Below are 20,682 nucleotides of genomic sequence, written 5' to 3'. Positions count from 1 at the left end.
GGTCCAACCCTAGCCCCTTTCTTTTGGGGGGCCTGGGAAGGGCCATTCTACTCCCCAAACCTCTTCTAAATCTGACTATCTAGCACCTACATAAAGCCAAACCCCTGCAAGATTAAGGGCCAGATGTATCATCACGGCCCATTGCGATTCGGTAATAGCGATTTTTAAGAAATCGCTATTACCGACTCGCAAAGGGCCATGTATCACATTTGCGATTCGGTAATAGCGATTTCTTAAAAATCGCAAATGCTATTTCCGAATCGCAAATTGCGATACCGGCCCCATTCGCAGCTATGGGCCTGTTGGCCCACAGCTGCAAATTTTTTGCATTTCTAAAATTGCGATTTCTGAACCAAAAATGCAGTTTAGCTGCATTTTTTAATTTTGCACCAGATTACCACCTGGTTGCATATCATGGTATTTTTCATGTGCAAAATGTCATTGGCGATTTTTTGCAGCATAGCCTTGCGAACTGGAATTTGCGAATCGCAAATTGTGACTCTCAATTTCCAGGTCGCAACGCAAGAAATCGCTATTTTAGCGATTTCTTATTTGTGGTCTGCGAATGCCTTTCATGCATCGCAGACCACTGTTTTGCACTCGCAAACGGCCGAATTTACTGATTCGCACCGTTTGCGAGTGCAAAACTTTTTCATACAACTGGCCCTAAATTCCTACTATTCATCAAGAAGCAACACCTAGTTTACATGTGGCTCACTGACTTGATTGAAACTTTCGTGCAATGCCAGTCACTCAGATTCATACTGGCAACTAATCTCAACCCCAAGGAACACATCACCACAAAAACAAATAAGGCTAGCATAGCTCTCCCTACTGAAAGCAGTGAATATTTTCCTCCAAGAAAGCAGTTTCCAAACTGTTGTTAAAGCCCTCATATGTTCACATCTTGGTGATGGCAATGCCTAGATCCACAGCCTCCAAACTCCACAACTGCCTTTCCATCGCTTTAAGGCACCTCAGATACCTAAAGAAATATGTCCACATACCCCTTCCCTTGCCTGGCCTCCCTTGCCAGCCTACACAATCTTCAAAAACAGCTGCATCATCTGCAAAGTCATGTCAACCTACACTCCTATCTATCTGCTGACATGCTCACAACCTCTGATAAATCTTGGCACATCTGCAGCCATGGAAGATGAAAGATAAATATGTGAAAACAAAGAAAACTAGGCAATATACCTACTCATTATGTACCTAGGACCTGGGACAATATCACCATACCAATCAGGACTGCCCCAATCCTGCTTCAATTAAACAAAGCACTGAAGACACACCTCTATAGAAAACTACACCACCACGACATAGCAGATCACCTTCACTCTCAGAAAACACCGTCCTCTCCAGTCATTAGCTGATGGTATCCATACCTTGACCATGCATCGTGCTTTGCTGATTTTTGGCTAGGTTCAGACTATGCATTTACCATATACATGCATATAAAATCACCCCTATGTGACTGGTTGAAAAGAGCTGCAATGTCCTGGAGCATTTCCCTTAAGCTACAACAGAAGAATCAACAGTGTCACGTTAAGAGGCAGGTGACTCAGGGTAGAACAGTTTTCTGGTACAAAAACATGTAACTCCAGGACAATTATTGAAGCCTTCTGGATAATTGCAAACAAAATGCAAATTTTCCTAGATTTGAGCAAGTCCAGACATTCCTCTGGATTCAAAATGTTCACAAACATGCTTTGGCATAGTCCAGACCAAAATGTCATCAAGACTCCCTCACCTACCCAATCAAGTGCATTGTCCTCTGACCAGTCGCTACTTAGGAGTTCAAACAAGTAACTCCTGCTTAAAACTGTTGGAGTGCTGACAAGAGGCTGGGACAAGTCAAGACATCCTCTGGGGCTGGCAGGATTTTGAAAAACCTCCTGATGCCAGTCAAGTATTCCGACACTCTGTCTATGTCCACTAGAAAACAAAATAGTGCACTACCAATGAGGCTAGTGGTCCGTTGCACCATGTGGACCAATGGAGGCACCAATCAGCCTCACTCGCTCTGTGCATGCAGTGGGTACCACAGCACAAAAACAAAGTTTTGCTCTCCAGTAGGATCATGATAGGCCAATCACTTGTAGTGCACACTGATGGTGCTGCGTGGGGTGGCAGCCATTGCTGGAATACTATAAAGCAGGGTACTGCCCCTTGGATCATCATTCAGGTCAGGCACACTGTTGGGTTACGGAGTGATCACTCTTCAGATTCATAGGAAGGCATCAGAGAGGGTGAAAGTTGTGTCACATGGTACCTGAGGCTGCTGCAGCCAGCCTGAAGCACTGGTGGTACCAAAGTAGTTATTGCGCTCAGTGGAGTTTTCTTTGTGAGTGATGACACTGTGACTGAGGCATTGTAATACAACATGCTTTGTGTGGTGGCAGCATGTTGTGCACTCTGTCTGCAGTGTGGCTCATGTTGGTAATGCAGCTTCTACATCTGTCTCAGCTTGTTTCTAGCAGCATCGGTGATGTTAGGAGGTGCTATAAATGTGTAACTAATGGACCACCACACTAAAATTCATTATTCTAACCCCTGATACATGGTACTTAGCAGGGGTGCATAGACATCTTGTCACGTGATATGTGTCAGTCTTTTTGTGCCACACTAAGCAAGTTTCACACAATGTGATGAATGTTAGACCATAGATAGCTCCTCAAGCAACCCTGTAAGGAATGCTGTGGACTGATGAAAGAAAGGAGTGCTGGTTGATAATGAAAGAGGGTTGTATGACAAAATATTGTGGTTATAATACTGACTTGCAAAAATATTGCTTCCACTTACCAACATATCATCAGGACAAGTATATGTAGTGAACAATAGATCTGCTATTCTTAGCTCCACATCTGCTTGATGATGCTAGTAGTCAACGTCACTGATATGATATTTCTGCAAGTCGACATTAAAACCAAAATATAGTGGAATAACATGGAAGGAAGGAATTGCTGGACTGGATCCCCCCAAAGGAGAGTCTAGCATTGAACTCGTCAACCCAGGTACGTGGAGAGACTATGTACTGACCAAGGGAATTAAGAGTCCAGAGCCCTGCTGCAAGTGCTGCCTGGAACTGCCCTGAAGGAAGGAGTCTCACTTGATATAGAAAGGATACTGAAAGTGCCCCAATACAAGGAAGTTGAATAGGAGAGCATAGCAAAGGCACCTTTTTATTACAGAGCTACTTGAAAAAAAACAAGGAACCAATATGCAGTAATGCAGCTTGTGTCTCACAGAGATGATCAAATGTGTGAGGATACCTATTGAAAAATTCATTCTGCCCCAAGTGGTCCCGCTGCCTCTTGTCTTCTTCCCTGCCCAACCAATCCAGGCATTTCTCTCATGCTGTTACACAGCATGAACGAAGTGCCACGATTGGCCTGAGCGGACAGAAATGCAGTTCAGGGAGGGAGTGAGGAACAAAATAGAACCGGGTGGAGAGTTTATAAGTGTGTATGTCAGTTTGGCTGGCCTCGGACGGCAGCCAACCTGATGTGCACTTAGAAGCACACCACTACTCCTCCTCCACTTGTTGATATGAAGGAGGTTGGCCCGGCCGCCCCATGAAAGTGGAAAAATAAAGGGATAATGAAATCCTTTCATTATCACTTTATTTTTATGCTTTCAGCAGTGGGCTACGCTCCTCCTCCATAACAGAGGGACCACCCCTGAGGCTCTTGTAACGTAATTAATTTAACTTTAAATAGGTATGTTTTTGACTTGGCTCGACGACCTCTACTAAGAAGTATGTTGTAACCAACCATTTTTTACAGTGGTTTCCTCATGTAATCATCATGTAAGGTACGTGCTGAAAAGTAGATTTAGGGGTTCCTTTTTATGTCCACATCTGTGACATGAACTATCGATCAGTGACTGCAGCAATAAACGCAAGAAACATTTGCCCAGGAATTATTACGCACTTCTGCAGAGGGGACTTCCCTCTGGAACATGCACTGCAGAAGCGGGTTAAAAGAGAGGTGAGGCACTCATAGCATGACCTTTATCCACACTGAAAGGTAAAGCATTCAGCTTGGACCCAATGAAATACACCAGCTAGCACTGCCACTTCTCCCTCTCACCTATGTTCTTTGATTCACCTCGCAGGAAGACATTTCAGCCCAAGACTTGTGCATGCTCTGGCATGGAAATATCAAACACGATCTAACTGCAGTTTGCGTAATGTGGTCTGTGCACTTTGATGTCCATGTAATCTCATATACATTGGACAGACCACATAAGATTAAAATGTGGTTGAGCTAGCATCGCAGCAGGATCAGGTGTGGTACCTTAACTGCACCCTTAGGCCCAGATTTTTTTTTTTGGGTGCAAAACTACTTTGCACCAAAAAGTTTAGCGCCGGCTTCGCCATTCCTGAGCACCACCTGGGCACCATATTAATGGAATGGCGCAAGCCGGCGCTAAGTTTGGGATAGCGTCAACTAAAATGACACTAGACGGGTGGGGTGGCATCATGAGAATAGGAGGCTGTGTGTCTAAAAATGATGTTAGGGTGGTAAGCGGCAAAAACATTTGCTGCTAACCAGCCTTGCGTCATTGCCAGGTGCACAACAATCCCAAACATGACTCCTGTCTTACAAAAGACAGGAGTCATTCCCACCACCCCAATGGCCAGCACAGGGGACCAGTGTCCCCTGGGCATGGTTATTGCAGCCAGTGCCATGCAGGGGGCCACTTGGTAGGGCCACCAAAGGTACTTAAAATAAAATCCCAAAATACTTACCCATACTTACCCTACTTACCTGGGATGGGGTCCCCCATCCTCTGGTGTTCCTCTGGTGTGGGTGGGGGAGTTCATATGGCTTTGGGTGGGTACCTGTGGACCCCTTCCACGGTGTCTGGCCATGGAAATGGGTCCACAGGTCCCCTAATGCCAAGTTTGACCCAGGCGTTAAATAATGGTGTTAAGGAAGCTTATCACCATTATTTAGCCCTGCCTCCCACCCGTGCGTCATTTTAGCACAGGGGGATAAATATGGCACTATGGGGATAGCACCATTTTTGGGATGGGAACGCCTACCTTATATCTCAATGATGCAAGGTGGGTACATGCATCCAAAAAATGACATTAACTACTATATTTTGATGCTAGACATGTCTATCGTCAAAATATAAATATGGAGTTAAGCTTGCAATGAATTTGTGTAAAAGAAATGACACAAATTTGGTGCAAACAGAGTATAAATATGCCCCTTAGTATCTCACTGAAGCGAGAATAATCACAATGAAAAGGAAATACACTGGCATGTAATTGAAGTTCTTCACATGCCACAATGAGGTGTTGACCTGCAGGCAGTTTGTACAAGGCAGAATGCTGCTGGATCCTTAAACGTAACAGCACTGAAAAAGGTCTTACTTCATTAGAAGAGTTCAACTCTGTGATTTATGAACGATGCCTTAAGATCTAACTGCTGGGCCCATGTATATTCCCTTTTCTCATTGTGTGTGTCCTGAGGGTCGTTGGATCCATATATTGTAATTTGATTCATACTGGTATTAATCATGTGAATATTATGCTGTACCCCTTTAGTCCCCTGGCATGTTTTATTTTTATGGTTACTGTTTATCGTATCCGATACACATTTTGGAAATGTATTTCAATGAAATAACATTGTGATTTTCTTTATTGTTTTTATTGCTTGTGTTTTTTTAATCATTCATTTCTCTCTTGGTATTTCTTATTCTTTTTTACCATACCAATCTGGAAGCATTGATTCCATTATTTTTCAGATGTCCATGGTTCCAGGTGGTCATTTGACTGTCACTGTTTATGACTACCTGACACCGAGGACGTGATGCAAATAAAATGCTTTCCCTTGATCATCACAGTTCACAAGTGGGGTAACAGCTAAAAATCAATCACCCTTGTTGGAGGCATAAACATTAAACAAACACACCTTTTTTTCCATCCATCATGCTTTTCATCCAGGCATATCCCACCTCGGGGTCTTGTTGAATTACTGAAGTCTCAAATGGAACTGTCTCATTTACCAATATGCGCATTACCCTGGAATAAGATGAATGGGTATCTGACTGCCAGCGCGATGTGCTCTTGTGATGAGAGATGGAGTATTTGTAGAAAAGATATCCTACCATTTTGTCTTTTTATAAAGGACAGTACTGTGTTGCATTTAGTCTAAAGTTTTAACCCGCTCATGGTTATAAAGAAGTTGTGTAACTAGTTGAGGGGTAGAAATCCTACTCAAACAGCACCCACAATCCTTGCAAGGGTGACCTCACAAGCAAACCCTGAATTAACCTGTGCTCAATTCTCTGGTAGCTTGGCACAGAGCAGTCAGACTTAACTTAAAGGATATTTGTAAAGTATTCATGTAGCACTTCAGACAGCAATAAAGTGAAACAATAAAAATCCCACAACAATTTTGAAAAATATAGTAACATTTAATAAATAATTTAAGATCAAAACGACAAAAATCTAATAGCCATCTGTCTTTATCTGGTCGCTGTAGATTGGGACATAGTCACAAATTCAGGCTTACTGCAATGGAGTGCACACTGGGAACACGGACCAAGTTAGTCCTGCTGAGCAAAGTACCATAAGTCCTGGTTTTGGAGCATCGTGAGCTCCAGCATTGAGGATACATTGCACACTGTTGGTTCTGAGGAGCTGCGAGGCTGTGGTACGAGGACCTGCATTGTCATTGAGGCTGTTGTGAATGAGAGGCTTGTGGTGGAAAGTCCTGTATTGAAGATGCATTGCTCCCATGCTGATTCCAAAGAAGTTGGGCGGCTTGTGATGCGGAGTCTTGCATCTTTGTCGAGGATGCTGTTGACAAGGGACTTGCGATGCGAAGTCCCGTGTCAAGGATGTATCACACAGAGGAGGTTCTGCAAGGGCTGCAATATGATGATATGAAGGCCTACGTTAGGGATACATCTCACTGCAGTTTCAATGTGGAGTTTTGTGAGGCAATACATCACAGTGCATTGGTTCTGCTAGGTACACAACTGGGGTTGCAGAGCACCTTCAGGCCCATTTCCAAGGGACCAGGACTAGGGCACACGCCTTGGAAGGGCAGGACTCACAGCTGGCAGCACAACGGTGCTGGGAACAAGGTTGTTGGAGCCTGTTCTGTCCCTGAAGCTTTTGTCATGAGGCCAGCCACCTAGCCCTTGGAGTCACTCTGGTGGACCTGAATTCAAGATGTAAATCACGTTCTTCTCACTCAGGCAGGAGGGCAGCACCAGAGGTAAGCAGAGTGGCAGTACTTCTTGCAGAAAAGCAACACAACAGTCCTTCCTCTGAGTGTTCACTGACGAGTTGGATCTGAGGGTCCATTATTAATACTTGCTGTCCACTTTGAAGTAGAATAGGGTCTGGAACTTTCCAACCCCCTGAGGTGTCAGGCATCCCATTTCTCCCTGCCCTGGCCCCAGCTTGCACAGGAACACAAAAGACTAGCGACAAACCCTTTGTGAGTGTGTTCAGGCAGATCCTGTGTGATGTGCATGTGTAGTAGGTAACAGCTCCTCCCCCTCGTTATGTCAGAGTTGCCCATCTTGCTAATACCTAGCCTCCCTTTATGTTGGTATCTGGAAACAATACAAAAACACCACCTAGCAGCTACAGCTTGTCATGTGACCCAGGGATAGTCTGCAGGCACCAAATGGTTAGGAAAAAGATGCCAACTTTCTAAAACTGGCATTAAAAAACAACTTTACCATTAAAAAGGGTTTTCAATTATAATTATTTTTACACCAAACTTGACCTGGTTACCTGCCCCCAGCTGAAAGTTATCACTTATTAAATGTAATAAGGAAACTCAGTGGTATCCTTTGGGAGATTTAGGCATTGCGTTAGTCAAAAACATATTTAAGAGTGTTTCACTATAAGGAAATGTAAACTTAAAAGAACACTTCCAACTTTTTCAATACACTGCACCCTATCCTCTGGACTGTTCATGCCCCCCATATGGTTTACTTACATGTATTAAAAAATACATTTTGGGGTCTGTCAAAATGTTTATTTTACCACATACAGGCTACAATGGTAAGCCTGAAACAGGTTTTACAGGTCTATTTAAGCGGGTGGCACAATCAGTGCTGCAGGCCACTAGTAGTATTTAATTTACTGGCACTGGATACATGGAGTCCAACTTTACTAGGGACATAAAAGTAAATTAAATGTGCCAATTTGGTTCAAGCCAACTCTATCATTTTTAGGGGAGAGGGTACAGGAAATTAAGCACAAGTTAGCAGTTATAAAGTGTTCAGAGTCCCAAGGACAACAAAAACAAGATCAGCAAAAAAGAGGGGTGAAGGCAAAAAAGTTTGAGGAGAGACCACCCTAAGGCTGAACGCAGACCACACGCTAGTAGAAAGCTAATCCTTGTTTTTGCTATCATCCATAGTGTAGTATAGTGCCTTTTCCTGCACATTTATTCTCTTTTCCCACACTGGTATGCTCAATGCGCTGACACTCTGCCATGTATTTATTCATGTCCAATCAAACCTAAATTCCAACTCCAACTTTGGTCTGAACAATAAATAACAATCTACAATGTTATTCTCAATATATCTGATAATACACAATGTTCAAATTGTTCCTATGTATGTAGATAACTCATGTTCAATCTTTTCTCCTGCTCCTTTTCCAACTATGGCCCTCATTATGACCCTGGAGGTCTTTTGACCGCCAGGGTTAAATTGGCGGTATCACTGCCAACAGGCTGGCGGTGCACACCGCCACATCACCACTCATACAGCCATGGCGGTATGAACCGCCGGGCCAGAGATGTGTATACCCAACCCGAAGGTCCACACATGACCGCCGGTGGTCTTATTAGCCGGCCTACCGTCATGGTTTTCGTAGCGGTCCCACCGCCACGAAAACCATGGCGGTAAGGCTACTGGTGACAGGGAATTCCTTCCCTGTCACCGGTAGAAGGCTCCCCCCCACCAATCACCTAACCCCCAGCACCCCTAGCCCCCATCTACCACCCCTTAGATTCACAGCACCCTAGCCCCCAGCCCCACCCCGCAATCATGCACACACACACCCACACGCACCAAGCATGCACCCATGCACCACCACTTCCATACACGCATTCACTCACACTCATCCATACACGCATTCACTTACACTCATCCAGACACGCATTCACTCATACATACTCACACACATGCACACTAATATGCAGACACGCACTCACTGTAACATACATACACACATTCACTCACATGCATACGACCATGCATACACCACAGCACTCATAGATGTATTCACACACACACAGACATTCATACACACATGCAGACACCACACACTCACACACAAGACCCCCCACCCTCTCCCCTGATGAAAGCCTGACTTAACCTTGTCCGGCCAGGAGGTTGTCAGTCAGGGAAGGTGCGCTGCTTACACCAGCATCTCCCCGCCAGCAGGACACCGCCAGGCCCTCTGTTTGGTCAAAATACGGCTGGCGGTGTCCTACTGGCAGGGCAGTGCAGGTGTTTGCACCGCTCAGGCGCCTCGTCCGCCAGCATGGCTAATGCCGGATTTCAGCCCTAAATGTGGTGGAAATCCTGCAGTAGCCATAATATGGCGGGTGGAAGCCCACCAACATTGGCGGTCTCCTGGCGCCCATGGCATCAGCGGTCCTGGAAAAGACAGCCAATGTCATAATGGGGGCCTATATTTCCTGTTCCACTTCTCACTCCCAAAAATGATCAAACTCCAATAACATATAGCAAAACATCTTTATCAACATTAACCTCTTATGTCTAGGGCAGGACTTTACAAATCCATACCTCCCATGGTTGCTATAGTGGTAAGATGGGAACCCCACAGTTGGTTCAGAGTCTGGCACTGTCTTTATTATAAAGTCATTGGGGGTAGCTCTTCTGCAATGGTCCCACTTTCATGACCTTACATTGTTCCACTTCAATTTAATTTACGTGTGTGTTGTTTCATTTGTGGTTTGCTTTCTGAGTTTTTCACTGTGCGAGTCCCCAACACACCTGCTCCAGCCTTTGTAATTTTACTCTCAGCATCCCATATGGGTTTACCACCACACATTGTGGTGAGATCTCTGTTTTTATGACTACAGGCTCCCTGACTGGCCAATCTATTCCACCTCTAATTGAAGAATCCTAGTTCAATTTTTCTATCTACATCCCTGCCATCCATCCAGTCAGTCCCAGACCATCTCAGAGGAACCAAAGAAGTGAGTTTTGTTGTCTTTAATCACTTCTAGATAGGTGGGGTGTAATAAAATCTACTTCGCATCACTGCATCAAAAGACTTTTTGTCACCTTGAACTTGTTCTTCTAATTGAGATAGATCTGACACACCAGGTTGTCATATTGTGTTGTCTCTTTTAGTCTGGCTCACTGCTGAATAGCATCCTTAACTCCTTAAATCATTCAGAATATTCCTCTCTTTCCTTTAGCACTCAGGCTGTACCTGAAGCTTAGTCATGGTGTGCTACAGGTCTGAGATATCTATTTTGAGCTTCAGCACTTTCTCTTCTGTGACTTTCATCCAGTCAGATAACTTTCTGAGGTTTGCCATTTTGAGTGTCATTTCAACAGACACCGTGTCAATTTTATGATCACACACTTGGCAAATGTCCTATATTGCCTTTAATAGGACAACCATTGTTAGCTCCAGTGACTCTTGAGTCTGCATACATGGGGATTAAAAAGCTACATCTGCAGCACTTGGTATAGTCATATTTTTGACTATTTCATTAATTTGGTATGTTTTCCTGATTCTATTTTTCACCATATTCATTGGGGAAACATGTAACCACTTGACATCTCAATTTCAGGGGTTTCCTCACTGTATATGGCGGCTATTGTGGCTAAGCCTTTCTTATTGCTTTCACGGTTGTAAACATGCTTCCTCCAACTCTTGGAGGAAGTTCGGTATCCTCAATTACTGAAGATGTCTATCTAGTGATCCAATTATAGGGTCCCTCCTCTAATAAGTGAATTTTTAGAGGGGGGATGGACATCACAGCATTGCAAGGCCTGTTCATCTGCCTACAGAGTCAATTTATCAATGTCAGCACCTGTACCACAAGTCTAGTCACGGCCCTGGACTGGCCTATGTAGTTGTTCAGTCCTCTCCCTAGGGGGTTCACTTTTCTTCGTAGTGATACTCTGCAATAGGATTTGCATTTCCAATCAGTGCATTTCCAGTTATCTATGTCTGTTGGTAGCCCCCATACACCCTCTTTCTGTTGCTGCATTGCTCACATTAGCAATTTGTTTGGAAGGCAGGGGGAAAGCATGTTCAACCTTTTCAAGCTGTAATTGTTGTCTCTTGTGGCTGATGAGAATGCGGTATTAGTTTTGTCCCCTAACAGTTCCCTCCTGGAGGGCAACAGGGTTCACTGTGTCTCCTCCAAGGCTGCCTCAGCTTTCATTGCAAGCTTTAATTCCTCCCTAGGTGCCTCCTTTTTCTTTCACCCGCCTGGGGGTGGACGCTTCTTTTCAGCTTGCTGTCCAACAGGGAAGACTGTGCCATTAATAGCAGCTGGCAACTGGCTCCTTGGACTAACAACCTTTTCAGTATTTATTCTAAACCTCACACCTCTCTTCTGACTTTCCTGGAGGAGAGAGATTTTCTATTCCGGCATGATCTGGGCACCAGGCTGCAGTGTCAAAAGAAGTACAACAGACATCTCCAGGCTGCAGGCCACCACCGAGCTGAAGGCATCCTTGCTCACTAGCTGTGGCCCTTCAGGCATCAAATATAGGCCACTGGCAGACCTAATCATGGATGCCAATGGACTTCAAACAGGGCTGTGTCACAGTTACAGTCTTCCTGGATCTGCTCCTCACTGTCTATCCTTCCTTGATCCTTTGGAGGCCACCATGCCTTCTCCAGATCTACACTAGGAAGGGTCTCCAGCTGCCATCTAGATCTCACATCTGTTCAGCACTCCTCTCCATCAGATCAGTGTGCAGCGAATGCTTTCTTGTCATTGGCAAAGAGGGCCCTCAAATCCCAGGAGACCACCATGGCCATAGCAAGCCGCTCATGGCTCCTTGTTGCTAATGCTTACATAGCAGCCATTCTTGGCCCATATGTTCCAATGCTTTTTTTTGTTCAGATGGTGAAAGATCAGCAGAATTATGAAAGAATATTTACAAGAACATGCCAGGGTCACAGGGACTTATGTCCTTCTGTCAATGTTACTGGCCACATTAAAATAGTTTGAATCTTTTTTTAAAGAATAATGCACTTTAATGATTTTCAACATACTTTCTCATAGGGACATACCCATTGCAGTGATGGAGATCTCCACCAACTTGTGAAAAGTCAGTAGCCGTAACTTTATACACATAAATTCTGTGGTAGAAGGTACCTACTCCTGGTTGAGGGGGACAACCCTATAAATCTACTGCAAGGTGTAAAAAGCTGCTCAGAAATGGTGAGTACCAAAAAAGTGGCAAGTTATACACAGGTGCAGGAGTAATAGTACACCTGTACATGCGTATATTTACGTTTGTGAATTAGGCCCTATATTTTGTGAGAGATTCTTCAATGGTAACATTTCAAAAGATTGTGGCAATAGCACTCATGTGAGCTATTAAAAAATGACCAATCATCCTCCATTTGAAAAACATATACTTAGATAAGTGATGTTTCAAGTGTGAAGTAACTTACTAAATTTGATAGCTGTGCCTCCACATTTTCTTTAGAGTGATAAATTCACTCCATTCACCCCATTACTTATATCAGTAGAGAGGTCAATTGAATTTTGTGACCAGATTCCATGAAGGGCCTTCATCAGGAAGTAAGCAGACCTTGTGGGTAAAGTGAGCACACACACATATATAGATATTCACTGAAAAAAAGCAAACATTTCAGGGACGTTATAGTGTCAGTTACCACTAGATAGTTATGTTTAGGATCTAGTTTCTACAGGAAAAGCAAAGCATTTTTTGTTATGGTAATAGTTTTGTCATAGTTTGATGAATATTCACAACATTTTCCAAAAAGATATGATTCTCACTTCAGCATCTATTTAGAATGTTTTGGGGTGATCAGTCAAGCGAGGGCTGAGAAAACAAGCATTTCCAATGCAATGGGTCTCACGTTTGTTGGAGTTAGAGCTATTAGCATTTTAAATTCCTAACTGGACTTTTCTCGGCACATAAATTGAAAATTAAAAGTAAAACAGTTGACAGAAGCAAGCTGATTCAAAGCGCCACGGCCACCATGAAAGTGAGCATGAGAGTTATTGGCTCCCTGCGTGAATGTCTAGAAAAGATCACAGCTGGGATGAAAGGCAAACCGAAAGCATGCTGTAACAGGAGGAAGCATGACATAGTGTGATGGGAGGGAACTCAGCACACAGAGGAGTAACATTTCACAAAATGCACCACTAAAAAAGAAGCACTTAAAACAAGCACAACAAAGAATGGGTAGCAAGAGTAGATGTGGTAAAAAGCACATAGACAGATTACAACAGGCCAGAGTGCTTGCACTCTCAACCCTAAAAACGGGCAAGGGAAACATAGGTCAGGAAATCAGGAAATCCAGACACAGGGGAGCACAGAGACGCAGATGTGGGACAGAGAGGCATGGACACTGGGACATAGATACAGAGCACTGAGAAAATAATGCACATACACTTGGTGCAGTCACATGAGAGCAAACATACTGTCACTAGGAGAGAGATACCCTGCTACTGGAAGAGAGATACACTGTCATTGGGAGAGAGATACCCTGCCACTGGGATAGAGAGAGAGAGAGAGAGAGACATTCAGACTGTGAGAGAGAGACACTCTCTGTGGGAGAGACTCAGCTAGACTCTGGGAAAGAGACACACAGGGGGTTATTCCAACTTTGGAGGAAGTGGTAATCCGTCCCAAAAGTGACGGTAAAGTGACGGATATACCACCAGCCGTATTACGAGTCCATTATATCCTATGGAACTCGTAATACGGCTGGTGGTAAATCCGTCACATTTGGGACGGATTACCACCTCCTCCAAAGTTGGAATAACCCCCACAGTCTTTGGGCCATGGAATCACTGACCAGGGGGCAGGAATGAGGAATACAGGGGGCAGAACACTGCCCCTGGAAGGGGAGGCGCTGGCAATGGACAGGAGAGGGAAAGTACCATATTTTGTGGCTTCTTACCCCTAAATCCTGCCTGTTTGTCAGTATGGTTTGCCTGTCTCACTGGGATCCTGCTAGCCAGGACCCCAGTGCTCATAGTTTGTGGCCTATATGTGTTGTCAGTATGCTTGACTGTGCCACTGAAGACCTGCTAACCAGAACTCCAGTGCTTATGCTCTCTCTACATACCAAATTTGTCACTACAGTTTAGTGACTCCATATTCCAATTCTGATTGGCACACTGAACCCCCCCTTGTAAGTCCCTAGTATATGGTACCTAGGTAACCAGGGCATTGGGGTTCCAGGAGATCCTTATGGGCTGCAGCATTTCTTTTGCCACCCATAAGGAGCTCATACAAACCTTTCATCAGAGCTGCCACTGGTCACAGTCATTTTTCACTCCACTAAGTAACTTATAAGTCACCCATATGTCTAACCTTCATTTACTGAAGGCTAGGTGCAAAATTACTTTGTGTGAGGGCACCCTTGCACTGGCAAAGGTGCCCCCATGTTGTCCAGGGCCAATTCCCCAGACTTCATGAGTGTGAGGACACGATTATAAGCATGCACTACATATATGTAGCTTCACAATGGTAACTCCGAATATGGCCATGTGAGGTGTCTAAGATCTTGCAACTGACTCCTCAATCCCATGCACCCTGGGGGCTCCACTATGGACCCCCAGTACTGCCAAACCAGCTTGCTGAGGTTTCCACTGCAGCCCCAGCTGCTGCCACCTCACAGACAGTGCTCTCCATGACCCAGCAAATCAACACCATATCATCCTTCTGCTTCAACACCCTTTGCATGCTACGCAAGTCTTTCAAATGGATTCCTTTAGACACAAGAAGAACAGTCACCCACACCTTCATAAGCAGCAGACTGGACTACGGCAATGCCCTCTACGCAGGGACCACGGCCAAGCTTCAAAGAAAACTCCAGCGAATCCAGAACGCAGCCGCACGTCTCATCCTCAACCTCCCTCTCCACAAACACATATCCACCCACCTCAGATCCCTACACTGGCTGCCCATCAACAAAAGGATAATTTTCAAAATCCTTGTCCACGCTCACAAAGCCCTCCACGACACTGGACTGGCCTACCTCAACGAACGAGTCAACTTCCACATACCACCTCGACAGCTCTGATCTGCCGCCCTCGCCCTCGCTATAGTACCCCACATCCAACACACCACCTCTGGTGGCAGACCCTTCTCCCACCTCGCTCCCAAAACCTGGAACTCCCTCCCCACCAACCTATGCAAGACCCAAGACCTCCTAACCTCGAGCAGTAACTGCCCCCCGCCCCACCTCCTAGTGCCTTGAGACCCTACCGGATGAGTATTGCGCTTAAGAAATTATTTGATTGATTGAGGGGTAGCCTCCCAGAGCCTCTGGAAATGCTTTGAAGGTCACAAATGGTGCCCTCCTTGCATAATCCAGTCTACACCGGTTCAGGGACCCCCAGTCCCTGCTCCGGCTCAAAACTGGACAAAGGAAAGGGGAGTGACCACTCCCCTGTCCATCACCACCCAAGGGGTGGTGCCCAGAGCTTCTCCAGAGTGTTCCTGGCATTAGCCATCTTGGATTCCAAGGTGCGGGGACCCTCTGGAGACCTCTGAGTGGCCATTGCCAGCAGGTGATGTCAGAGACCTCTCCTGATAGGTGTATACCTGGGTAGGTAGCCAATACCCCTCTCAGGGCTATTTAGGATCTCTCCTCTGGGTGTTTCCTCAGATTCGGTTTGGAAGATTCCTCCAGGACTCCTCTGCATCCTCTGCTTCAGCTTCTGACCATTGGACCAACCGCAGACTGCTCCAAGAACCGCTGTAACTGCAACAAAGCATCCAGGACGACTCCTGTGACCTGCAACTTCAGTTTCAGCAACAGTTTCCAAGGTGTGCACGCTCTGAGGACTGTCTGTCTTCACCCTGCACCAGAAGAACCAACGGAATCTCCTGTGGAGTGACAAAGTCACTTCCCTGCTTTAGCAGGCACCTCTCTGCGTCAACACCCAGTACTCTGGGACTCCTCTTCTGGCAACGAGCGTGCTCCCTGGAACATAGGTGGTGGACTAAAGTGACCCAGACTTTCCAAAGGTCCAGCTGTCCAAATTTGGTTGAGGTAAGAGCTTGCCTCCCCGTGCTGTGACACTACCCCTGTGCACTGCGTCTTCTTCAGCTCCTTGGTCTCCTGTGCACTTCTTCCAAACATTCTTCAGGCACTGCGTAGCCTAGGTCCCCAGCGCTCCATCCTGTGACGCACAACTCCCTGAGGTGTGGTCCGGCGGGGTAGGATCCTCCAGTGTAGTGCTGTGACGACCGCACTTTGTATCTCCTTTGTCCCCATGTTCTGGGACTCCTGTGGGTGCTGCCTGGTTTTCTGAAGGCTCTCCGAAGTGCTGCAAGCCCCATCTGTCTCCTCAGTCCAAGTTGAGCCCCCCAGGTCCCTCCTGGGTCCAGGCAGCTCCTCTTTGACCCAAACCGCATACTTGCTTGAACCAAGGCTTGCTGGTGGAATCCAGTGACTCAAACAGCCTGCATCCAGCAACTCAACATGGGACATGGGACATCTCTTGCACCAAGCAGGAACCTGCAGCTATCTTCTTTGGTGCATTTCTGTACTTTTCTTCTAACCATAGAATCCACTTTTGCACCTTCTTCCAGTGAGCAGGGGCTCCTGTTCTTCCTGGACTCTTGTTCGACTTCTGGAATTGGTCTCCTCTCTCCACATGTCTTCAGGTACAGGAATCCATCAATTATTGCTTGCAGTCTTGCTTGGTTTTTGCATAATTCTTCATCACGACTTGTAGTGTGTCCTGAGGAAACTTGTTTTACTTTACTCCTGCTTTCCTGGGCTCTGGGGTGGGGTACATTACTTACCTTTGGTGTTTTCTTACACTCCCAGCACCCCCCTACACACTACACTTGCCTAGGGAGGAATTTGACATTCACATTCCACTATTTTAATATATGGTTTGTGCTGCCCCTAGGCCCATTGCAATCTATTGTATTTTCTACTGTTTGCACTATTCTTTGACTGTTTACTTACCTGATTTTGGTTACTAGGGTAGATATTGTGTATAATACTTACTTCCAGAAGGAGTATTGCCTCTAAGATATTTTTGGCCTTGTGTCACTAAAATAAAATACCTTTATTTTTGGTATTGTCTTTTATTGTGTTTAAGTACTGTGTAACTATAGTGGTATTGCAGGAGCTTTGCATGTCTCCAAGTTCAGTCTTGGCTGCTCTTCTACAGCTATCCCTAGACAGCCTAGGCAGCTAGAACACTGCCTACATTTCACTAATAAGGGATAACTGGACCTGGTATCAGGTATAAGTACCTTTGGTACCTACTACAAACCAGGCCAGACTCCTACAACAAGGGAACCCAGGCACAAGAACAGACGTTCACACTGGGAAGTAAGGCAGCACCCCCAAAATCAAACTCTGCTTTCCAGGTACCCCCACATCAAAACTGAAATACATGCTCTGGAACACCCCCTCTCCCTCACAGGTTTCAGTCGCACCCCTATATTTAAGACGTGGTCTACACAAAGAAACTAAGGGCCAGATGTAGCAAACTTTTGCGAGTCGCAAATGGCCCGAATCGCTATTTGCGACTATGCAAAATCGGAAATGGGATTCAAAAACCCCATTTCCGACTTGCAAAAAGCGATGCGAGCCGTTTGCGACTCGCAAAAATTGCGACCCCATTTTGCGACCCGCAATTAGCAAGTTGCATTTTGCGAGTCGCAAAGCTTATGCAATAGCAACTCGCAAATTGCGACTAGTCGCAAAAAGCCCATTTTGCACTTGCAATTTACCACTAACTCAGAGCAGGTGGTAACCATAACCAAAGTATAAAAGGGGACCCAGAAGGCATCTGGGTTACTCAAGATGGCGGAGATATACCTGATAGCAGTGAGGAGGAGAGTACACGCCGCACAGCAGAGGAGGAGGAGGGCCCACAGACAGGAGAAGATTTACAGAACAAGGCAGACTCTGTTCCAGCAAACTGAGGATGAGATATATGACAAATACCGCCTTAGCAGCTCAGCCATACTAAAATTAATTGATTTACTTAAACCACAGCTAGAACACCAGACTCTGCGTGGCTGCACCATCCCTACGCATGTGCAAGTGCTATGCTCACTGCACCTCTTGGCCTCAGGGAGCTATCAGGGGGTCATTGCTGTGGCAGGTGGGGTATCCCAAAGTGCAGTGTCAAGGTTCCTCAGGGCCTTCCTAGATGCCTTAGTCACACACATGTCTCACTTCATATACCTACCAAGGAATGAGGCAGAAATAAACAGCACCAAGCTGGACTTTTACAGGATTGCAAACTTTCCCCATGTAATAGGATGTGTAGATGGGACACATATTCAAATATGCCCTCCTGGAAACCTGGAACATCTTTTCTGCAACAGAAAGTGTACCCACTCACTGAATATTCAGGTTGTTTGTGACGCCCATTATGTCATCACTGACATTGTAGCTAAGTTTCCAGGCAGTACCCATGACTCATACATTTTTAGGCATAGTGGGATACATCAACGCCTGGAACGTGAGGAATTTGGAGACGGATACCTCCTAGGTAGAGCTACAGACACCTTGCAGACATACAGACAGGCCACTGTGCAAACCAACCAGGACTTCCTAACAGTGTACTTTTTGTGCCCAACAGGTGACAGTGCATATGCTCTAAGGCCATGGATCATGACTCCGTTTTTAACACCCAGCGATGAATGTGAGAGGCGATACAACAATGCACATAAGAGGACCAGGAACCTTACTGAGCGCACCTTTGGACTCCTGAAAGCAAGATTCAGATGCCTCCACCGCAGTGGAGGTGCCCTCCAGTATACCCCCATTACAGCATTCAAAATTGTGGTCGCATGCGCCATCCTTCACAACATAGGCACCCGGCGTGGGCTACCTCTCACCCCTGCAGACCCAGATCCTGATGATGAAGAGCAAGAGCAACCACATCGCCATCATGGGGATCGGAGTATAGCTAATCAAGGAAGACTGAGACAGGAACACATCGCAAGCCAATACTTTGGAAGGTACGTGTCAACTCCAACCATACTCACCTATTGACCAAAAACACCATTTGTTAAGTGGAACAAAAAAACTATTTAATTAGTGCAGAAATAGAACTATATACAAGTAATTAATGTTCATGGGCATGAAAATGCAAACCAGGCATGTGGTACATTGACGTCATGTGCCACTTCAACAGGACCAGGGTAATCTCTATGTCCTTCTGCACCTCCTGCCAGCCTGGCTGGTCCCTGGTGCTTCTGCTGTGCTCTGCCTGGTACTCCTCAGCACCCTATTGTCAGTGGCAGAGACACTGCTCAATGTCGAGCCCTCCTCGCTGTCCTGGGGTGTTTCCCCTGTGCCCCTGGACAGATGCCGTGCCTCCATTAAGTCTATGACGTGGATGAGACGTCCTAGGCCCCTAGCCACATCCCCTGCGAAATGGCCCATTTTGACCTGGAGGCCAACTGTTCTCCTCGACAGGCCTGTGGTGTTCATCGCCAGCCTGCCGATGGATGTGGCCATCCTGTCTAGTCTGTGCAGGAGCTGACGGTCCCTGCGCTGCCCACCCTCGGCCTGGGCCAGTAGTCCTTCCGCCAGTTCCCTCATGGCTAGGTCCCCAGTGTTTGTCACTATCATGTCCATCCTGGAGTTCAGTTGCTGCATGCTGGCCTCGTTAGTGCGCACGAAGCGGTGCAGCACACCACTAATCCTCCCTAAAATTCTATTTTGTAGGTGCTGGTCACGCAGCAGCTGTGCCTCACTGGTGCTGGGAGGTAGTTGGCCGGATGCAGACTGCAGCCCTGATGTCCTGGACCTGCGTCGCCTGCGCAGCGGTGGCTGCCCTGTGTGTTCCAATGTCTCACTCCTGCCTGTTTCTGGCGCAGCCTCTTGGGACACAGTTGCAGCAGGTGTGGATACTGCAGGGATGATGTTGGCCGTGCAGGTGGGAGTGCTGGCGGGTCCTGAGGTGTCCTCATGGGGCTGGCTGATTTGAGTTGTGGTGGTGTCTTGTGGGAGACCTGTGGGACATGGGGAACAGACTGTCAGTATCTACTATCTGTTGCACACTTCCTAATAAACATTTGCCTATGAACTGCCTACTTGACTACATTTCCCATAATGCATCATTCTGGTGTTTGTCCCCCCGGAAATGGAGCTATCTTGGTTGAGCATGCCCCTGTGTACATGGTTGGTGGGGGTATGGCATTGATAGGGGTACAGGCATGTCACATGGTACTCACCGGTTGATGTGCTGGGCTCTGAGGTGTCCAGGTCCCCAAATCCTGATACTGCCTCCTGCTCCAGGGTTTCCTCCACCCTTTCTTCCAGGGGTGTGGGTGGTGGCACTGATGATGGTCCCCCACCTGTGCCTCTCATCTTCCGGAGCCTTTCAGTCACCCTCTCCTTGGTCCGGGAGCGGAGGTCATACCACCTTTTTTTGATGTCATCAATACTCCTGTGGCTCACCCCCAGGGAATTGATCTTGTCCTGGATGTCCT

Source organism: Pleurodeles waltl, chromosome 8, assembly GCF_031143425.1.
Source record: "Pleurodeles waltl isolate 20211129_DDA chromosome 8, aPleWal1.hap1.20221129, whole genome shotgun sequence".
NCBI classification, from domain to species: Eukaryota; Metazoa; Chordata; class Amphibia; order Caudata; family Salamandridae; genus Pleurodeles; species Pleurodeles waltl.
Note: the sequence above shows the minus strand (reverse complement) of the source record.